Below are 9,130 nucleotides of genomic sequence, written 5' to 3' on the forward strand. Positions count from 1 at the left end.
CCACTCACAAGGGATGGGACTTAGCATTAGGGAGTGATTAAAAAAAGGGGGTGATGTGTGTGCATAACATAGTGAATTTCATTGTATGGGTGTCCGATTAGGAATCCTATAGAGTTTTTCCCTATCTTTTGGTCGCTTTTCTAGCGATATGTGGGATAGCTGAATAACAAGGTTCTCTCCACGAAATTTTGACTAGGAGTAGCGTGGAAGAAAGATGCTGAGCTGGTGAGTATTCTTTGCTTATCATTTGCCTAGGCAAAGTGACTAGTATTATGCGTTAGATTAGATTCCTCGAGCAAAGTTGTTGAGCTGAAATGTTTGACCGTTCAATTAAGTGATGTCTTCTTAGCTTCTTAGTTGATCCTTTTAAAAAAAACAACAACAAAACAATCCTTAAAATCCAATCCAAATATTAAAAGTTCGGAAGAGTCTATATATTTATTCTTTTAAAGAAAGAAAGCAAGAAGAAAAAGAAAAGAAAAGAAAAAAAACACCCTGAGAACATTTTGGTATGATGAAGTGGGAGTGCTACAAACAAGAAGAAGAAGAACATTTTGTTGCTGTTGTGCCGTCGTCCACCAGACAATCTTTTGTCTACAAACAATTAGTGGGAGTACTACAAACAAGAAGAAGAAGAACATTTTGTTGCTGTTGTGCCGTCGTCCACCAGACAATCCACATATACTGACGCCCTCATCCACAGGCGGCGTCTATACGAGACGGCAACCAAAAAGAAGATCAGATAAATTTTTTTGCTTTTATCAAAACCTTAAACCCCTAAGGTTAACCACTCTATGGCAGGCAGGAGTTCATATGCAACACATTAAAGAAAATCAAACATCCAATGTTCTATTTCTGTCTTTTCTTTGAATAAGCCAAGCATTGAATCAACCGGGTGGGAGAACATTAAAGTTAAATCTGATGAAGTGGGAGTGCTACTTTGAAGATCTTTTGTGGGTTTTTCACCTTTTTGGTGCCAAATTGGTGGATTTTCAACGTTTCTTCTTCATGGAGATAGTGTGTCTCCCAAAATCAAAGCATTGTGGTATTCATCCTTATCAGTGTATTAGTTAGTGATGGGTGTTTGGAATCAAGACAAAATATTGATGTGAAGAGATAATGGTTGTTGAAGAAGTGGACAAATGATCCACGGAAGTGTGAAGAAATGAGAAGAAGGATATGAAGTTTTTCTTGAAGCTTACAATGGAAGTTTACCATGGTTCTTTGGTTCGCGGGAGCTCACCAATTTAAGTGTGGGAGGAATGATAGCCTCCAATTTTGTCATCAAAAAGGCTAAAAGATTTGGGATCTACATTGACAAGTTATTCACTTTATCAAAAATATTTTTGTTATTGTATCTAAGTTGTATTTCATTGATACACATTTATGCATTGTAAATGCTTGGCTTGGAGCTATAAAAGCCATTGCATATGTTCCTTGATTTTAAAAACCTTAGGAATCTTGCCTAGAATGCATGTAACACATAAGGGCTCCAACCTTAGTCTTTTTGTATGGTCAAAAATATTTGATTTAATAAAGGTTCAAAAGGGTGCAATTGGGGTTCTTGGGGAAAAGTGGTTGAGGAGGTTGGAGCACGGCAGATTGTGGTGCCTCTTTAACTTCTCTCTTCCCGCTTTTCCAAACTCTCTTTGTCCATCCTTCTTCTTGCTCTTCCTGTGTGCTGCAACTATGGATCTTGAGTGTGTAGAGGAAGAGGAGGAGCCTCCTGATCTTGTTTCTTGATTGGTGAGGGTGTGTCTTGAGTCTTTTGTGTGTGTGTATTCATGGCAAGAGAGGCTTGTTTGCAGGTTTCATGGTGAGGAGCAAAGCTCCAAGCATATACTTTGCTGCTCAGTACCCTGGTTTTATGCTTTCTTGAGTGCTGGGTGAGAGCCAGTCAAAAGGAAAAAGGACAAAAGAAATCTTGATAAAATGCAAAAGAAAAAATGCTCAACTTTAAATGAAAGACATCCCTAAAATTTTGTAAAAGAGTGCCATGCTCCCTCATGTGAAAATTGCAAAATCTAGACGGGCATAGGTGAAGGGACAAGGTAAATAGAAGGGAATAGGAAAAGAGGACCTTTGCAAGATGCCCGATCGTGTAAAAAAGGGGATGGGTGCCTAAAGGATTTAGGGCTTGTATATAAACTCAAAAAGTGAATGAGAAGCTCATTCTTGATGTGTGGCAAAAGTAGCTCTCTTCTTCTTCTCTTGCCTATGCGTATGCTTGTGCTTGAGAGACGGAGTGTGAAAGTGTGAGAAAGTGAGTGTGTGAGTGTGTGAGGGGGAGGGACTGTGGTGGAGAAGCTCACCATCTTCTCCTCTCTTCTTCTCTTCCCTTCTCTTCTCTTATCTCGCACACACGACTATGGTCAATGGAGCTTGATGGTAGATGGTTGGGCTTGCTTGAGCTCGCATCACGGATCGTGGAGGTACTGGAGTGCTTGAGGGAGCAGGCTACTCATTCAGGCATCAAGATAAGCTCACTACACTCATAGGATCAAAGGCTTGTTGGCTAGGTGAGAGATAGACATTAGATCTCACTTGAAATGCTTGAAACCATAAGCAATTTGTGGATCTTGGCGATTGAGCAAGCGTGAGCTCCCACTTCATTTGGTTTTGTTGCCAAGACCAACGGATTCAAGCTTGAGCACTTGGGACCTTCAAATCGAGAATCAAAGTAGGGTTTCATCCTCAAACAACTAGTGCTTGACGTAGGTAGGAGATTTGGGAGTTTGATCTTTGAAGCAAGTAAGTATTTTAAGTTTTTAATGATTAGGTAGGTAGGATAAATCATTTCAGTACTTGAGCTTTGATTTTTGTTGCATTTAAAGTAGGATAGGACCAACAAATCGAAGCGAATTTCTTTAGGGTTGATGTTGTAAATAAGCCCAAAATAGGGTAAAAATAAGAGAAAAAAGGGATTGAAATCCATTGACGAGGCAAGAGCATGAATATGGCAACACTTGGGTACTAGAATGAGGGGTTCAAACCCAAGGAAGAGGGGATGAAGGCTCAATTTTAGTCTCTACAGTGTGAGTGAGAGAGAGAGAGAGCTTGAGAGAGAAGAGAGAGTTCCATGGCAAGACACGGATCGATCATTGCATGTGTGTGATTTCCAACTGTGTTAGGTATATACAAACCTTTCCCCTTGTCTATTCTTGCATTCTGGAAGCTAGTGTGGCTTGGCATGCCCAGAATCGTTGCCAATGATTCGATTTTCACCTTGTCTGTTAGAATCAGACATGCTTGGCAGGGTCCGATTCCTAGAATCAAGCTTGGACATCTAATTCCAAATAATCAAATGGTTCCATTTTGGAAAATCTGACCACTTGAACACCACCCAATCCATCAGATCAAACACATAGCACATCTGATTTGGACAATCGGATAATCATGTAGTCCGACTATCAACAATCAAACAATCGAGAATTGAACGCTTGGACCCAACTGAAGTCAAACAATTCAATTTTGATAATTGATCACTCCAAATCGGATCAAAAGAAGTTGATAGGAAATTTGCCAAATGTAGCACATCATGGGCTAAGTGGAACACGTCTCATAGTAGAGAAACCTTTTGACAACCTTCCAAATGCATCTGATAGCTCATAGATCCTATGACTACAAAAAGTGTGACCTGAAAACCTAAAAGTGACAAGTAGCCAATTTGCTAGCTATCCACCCATTTTGAGCCCCAAATTGATCCACATATCCCAATTACACCCTAACCAAGCTAAGAGGCTCAATAGAGGCCCTAGAGAACCCATAGGAGTGGCCAACAATTGTGCTTAGAGCATATTTGGCCAAAAATGGAACAAGGGAGAGCAAGAACTATATTCAACATTCATCACCCGGCATTTGCACCCCACATTGTTTGTCACTGGAAGTGCACTTGAAAGCTAAAAGCCTAATTTCACACCGTACACAAAGGATCATCATGCACACCTTGAGTGAATGTAAGTTGAGGGCTATTTGTAATAAGAAGGAACACACTTAGACAAAACAATTGGAACGAACCTAGTAAAAGGAGATGACTCTTAGACCTAGACAAATGATCGAGAACCCTAGCCAATAGAACCAAGAGAGAGCCAACATAGAATGCTAGAGGCATCGATGGACTAACACCATTAGAGGCACAACATTTCCCAACTTAATTAACCTCATCGATAGCCTAGTGGAGCAAGAAGTTGCAGACATATCGTCAGGATCCAGCTCCAACCGTGAGAACGATGAGCTCAACTTGGGATATTTCCAAGTTGACCTCCAACAAATGGTGAATAAATATGACTTACAAACTAGGATGGACCACCACGATAGGCCATCAAAAGACATCATAGCAGACCTTCAAGAAGAGAGGAGATTAGCATGGCTAGTGCTACAGAAAATAGTAGCTTACAACCATGAACAATGAACTAGGACGTTGCTGCAAGACATTGAGATGAGAGAAGTCCAACGTGTTTTAGCTCTAGCCAATATGAATCATAGGGACCTAACATGGAAAGGGAGAGAGTGCTAGAAGCAAATTTGATGCTGAGCGAGCTTCTCATAAAGCAGCTCATAGACAATACTTCTACAGAGAAAAGTGTAGCAACCCTAGCAACCTCATTGCTTGCAGGGTTAGGAGTCACCTAGGACTCCAAGAGCCTCTCAAAAATCCCCACACGGTCACAAAGCAACTAGACAAATACTAGCCAAGCAATGACATGTACAACTTTGTAGAGCAATTTGAGAAAGTCTGCAAGGGTAATGGCCTCACGAACCTTGCCCAATGCTTGAAAGCTTTTGATATTTGCCTAGGTGAAAAGGGTAGGACATGGTATACTAGCTTAGACATGGCGGAAAAGTGCAGCAACTTCAACAACCTCAAGAATCTCTTCATCAAGAGGTTCTCTAAGGCTGGGTATTCCAACAATCTCATAGTTTGGTTGATGAACACCAAGAAAAAGGACAAGGGGGACATGATGGATTACATTACTCATGTGCGGAGTCTCTTTAAGAGAATCACAACCAATGAGTGACCCACTGAGAGAGTAGTCTCCACAGTCTTTGTGAATGGAATTCATAGTGAGGAACTCTATAAGACATTGACATGCAACTCAAGCTTGTCAAGAGACATGCTAGCTAGGGTCTTTGAAGAGGCTATACGAGTGGACAATCAACTCAAAGAGAGAAGATTTAAGATCTCGAACCGATATGGCACTAACTCCAAAGCTAGTAGAGATGAAGATGGAGCTAGCAAGGCTACAAGAGATAGTGAGGAGACCTACGCACACAACACATGTCCAGTGCATGCATTGTGGCAGAAGTCACCTCCTAGCAAAATGTCAGGACCCTAGGTCCCAACCTTGCACCAATTGCGATAGATTTCGCCATGACATCATGCATTGTAGGCTACCAAAGGAGGCTTCCATACTCACAACCGTACAATCATCCATATTTAGGGAATAGGCCACCAAACTTCCCTGAAACGGGAGCCCCTTTGGCTCTTCCAGTGTCTAATGACATGAAACTAGCCATCCCTAGAATGGATATTAATCCCGCAGGCATCCCTAGGCCACCTAGGCCTTTTGTAACCCATCCACCAAGAGCGATGCTCCATTCCATTATATGGAGGAACTGAATGATGAGGAGGCATATGTAAACCCTTATGTCTTGTACAACCGGTTTAGCATGTTTAGCAATGCCTTTTACCTTCTTTATTGACCATTAAGCCTTGCTTTATCTTGTAAATAAACCTTATCCTACAAGATGCATTTCTCAATGGTTACTTCTGCTTTTAGAATGACTTCTCCATGGTGGTATGCAAAGGAAAGCAACACTGCATGGATGATCACATGTCCCATATACTTGTTGAAAGATAAGCATAGGAACTCTCCTTACGCTAGAGAGGATAAGGGTAGCTAGGTGTAAAAGGGCTAGAGGATAGGGGAAACCCTAACCCTAACTCCTCCAATAGCTATATAAACAGCCTAAAGTATACACTCAATCAAAGGAGAGTGTACTAATTGTGAGAAATGCGGGATCTAGAGCATGGCAAAACCGGAAGCTATGGAGGATGAAATGAGAAGTGTGGACTCATGATGGAGAAGACAAAGACACTGTTTGTTACACAAGTGAATTAGGTTCCAAGATTGAGACTTGGACTCATAAACACAATCTTGTGTATGTGGACAATGACATTGACACTTCACTTAAAAGAAAAGAGTACTATCATTGCATTAAGAAAAGGAAGCAAGTACAATGCTTTATAGGAAAGTAGGAAACTGCAGTAGGCACCATTGTGCATATGGGATAAGTTAGCCTGCATGTCCTTGACCCTGTGACTCCATACAAAGAGGCTGTTTGAGTGTGATTGCTGATTCTCAACACCCCTCCTCAATCACAACTAGAAAAGGCACAAAGTGTGTAGAGGCTGTAATGAGAACCACCTGCAAAGTGTGGGCATACCACAGACATGGCAAAACACCAGAGGCTGTCGTAGAAAAAGCTAAGTGTGGGTACCATAAACATGGTGGACATCCAGAGGCTGTAACAGGGGCCTCACAAAGTGTACAGGGACTGTAATGCCAAGTTACATAAGGAGTTTACAAAGCTTATGGCAGGAAGCATTAGGGCAAGGAAAATACAAGGCTATTAAAACAGTCTATCAGAATTATGAGAGTACAAGGACTGATGAGTCTTGTCCTTCTGATCCTAGTGGTCTTCATCTTCATCTTCTTCTTCCTTTGCTCCATTTTCTTCTTCTTCTTTGACTGCGACTAGATAGGCCTTTTGGGATCTCTTTCTTGCGTGGCAGAACTTCTCGGTGTGTCCGGTCCTTTTGCAGAAGTCACAAAAGAGCTGATCCTTCTTGCCTTTGTACCTGTTGCCAACATATAATGCATGCTCATCTCTAGAGGTACTTGGTTCTTCTTTAGTTTTTAGCTTCTTTTCTTCTTCTAACAGTGATGCCTGGATATCAACAAGTTCAGGATTTGGCATGTTGATTAAAGTTGTTGATACATTATTATATTCAGGAGGCAAGCTCTTAAGTAGAACACCGATGCAAACATCTTCATCCATTTTAATGTTGATTCCTGCAAGTTGGGTTAGGAGTCCTTCCATGTAATTGAGATGTGTGGCAAGTGATGTGCTGGACTTCATTTCAAGCCTGAAGAACTCAATCAGGAGACCATACTTTGATGATTTAGATTGTGCACCAAACAGGGTGTCAAGTCTTTTCCATGTATCCTGTGAGGTCTCACAGTTATCCACATGGTGGATATAACTGTCGTCTAGCTCCAGTTTGATAATGGCCTAAGCTCTGTCATCATTCTTTTGCCAAGTAGTTGCAAGGTCCACGTCCCGAGGTTTCTTCTCTTTGCCATTTGTGATGGCCCAAAGACCCTTTTTCATCAAGATGAGCTTGATGCGGGTTTGCCAGGTGTGAAACCCGACTCCTTTGAATCGAGCATTTGGAGATTCTTTGCCCATGTTAGATTTACGGGAACAGTAGCAAATCAACTTCAGACTTAATTAGATTTGAGCAACAAAAGAATTGATTGAGAGACACAAGTGTTAAAAAACATTAACTGAGTGTCAATTAATACCAAATCAGCAAAAGTCTTTTACTCTTTTAAAATCCAAGTGATCTTTCCCTTCTTGATTTGATGCTGATGCCTTCAGATCTGAGTGACAGTACTTTAATGAACTTCAGAGAGTATTGCTCAGTGATTAAAATCACTGTTGATAACTTTAGTGAGAGAAACAGTTAAAAATGTCAAGATTTTGAAGCTTTGGCTATGGTGGAATTAGGGTTTCTAAGATAGGGGCCTAGTTTTTTGCTGATTGCAGGAGCTACAGTGGATCATTTTCAAAAAATTTTATATGCCTAGGAAGCTGATTTCATGGGCTACAAAAGCCCTATCATAATCGTCAAAATTGTGGACAATATGCAGCACGCAGGGGGTGCGAACAGAATCGGCGCAGTCTGGGGCAGCGACGTCGAATTTGTGCAATGCCAGAGCTGTAGCTTGCCAATGTGGTTGTTTGTTGTGCCAGAATGAAGCGCCTTGAGCAGAGGAACAACTCCCTAGAAGAAATCATGGGCTGAAATGGCCTGGTTGAGGAGTTATTGAAGCTCCAAGTAAGGTAACTCCTGTCTGGCTATGGCAGACACAGAGCAGAGATTGAGGATTTTCACAATGCTGAGCTCTAGATGGTCCAACGTCCTGGATTGATGTGATACAGGGAAGCTTTGTGAGTTGGGGAATATTTTTCCAGAAGGAAGCTTCAAGAGATTTGACTTGTGGAGTGAGATATAAGCAGCTCAATCTGACAGGGTGCTGCTGGCTATGGCTGCCATGGAAGCTTCAGTGAGAGTAGAGTTGGGAGATGAAGTCATGAGCTGACATTGAGCTAGACTCAGGTTGAGAGGAATCAAGAGAGGCTAGAGAAGCAATGCCATGCCCAACTGGGCTCTGATACCATGTGAGAAATGCGGGATCTAGAGCATGGCAAAACCGGAAGCTATGGAGGATGAAATGAGAAGTCTGGACTCATGATGGAGAAGACAAAGATACTGTTTGTTACACAAGTGAATTAGGTTCCAAGATTGAGACTTGGACTCATAAACACAATCTTGTGTATGTGGACAATGTTATTGACACTTCACTTAAAAGAAAAGAGTACTATCATTGCATTAAGAAAAGGAAGCAAGTACAATGCTTTATAGGAAAGTAGAAAACTGCAGTAGGCACCATTGTGCATATGGGATAAGTTAGCATGCATGTCCTTGACCCTGAGACTCCATACAAAGAGGCTGTTTGAGTGTGATTGCTGATTCTCAACACTAATTGTACTTTGAGCAACTGACTAAACAAGATCTTGTTCTTGTACTTGAGCTCTCTCTCTCCCTCTTGTGCACACTCTCTCAAGCCTTCAACTTTGATTTTCAACATGGTATCAGAGCCATCTCTGATCCTTCAGCTTCCCTCAACCTCTTTACCCATCTAAGTGCACAATAAGTACTCTTGCCATCTCAGCTACCTTCCTCTCCACCATAGCCAGCCAGACCCCTTGACCTTGGAGGAGTTACTGTGGGAAATAAAAGCAGTTTTTGCCTCTGATTTCTTTTGGACATCTTCTCCTT

Source organism: Lygodium microphyllum, chromosome 5, assembly GCF_053477565.2.
Source record: "Lygodium microphyllum isolate KBCC chromosome 5, Lygodium_microphyllum_v1.1.10, whole genome shotgun sequence".
NCBI lineage: Eukaryota > Viridiplantae > Streptophyta > Polypodiopsida > Schizaeales > Lygodiaceae > Lygodium > Lygodium microphyllum.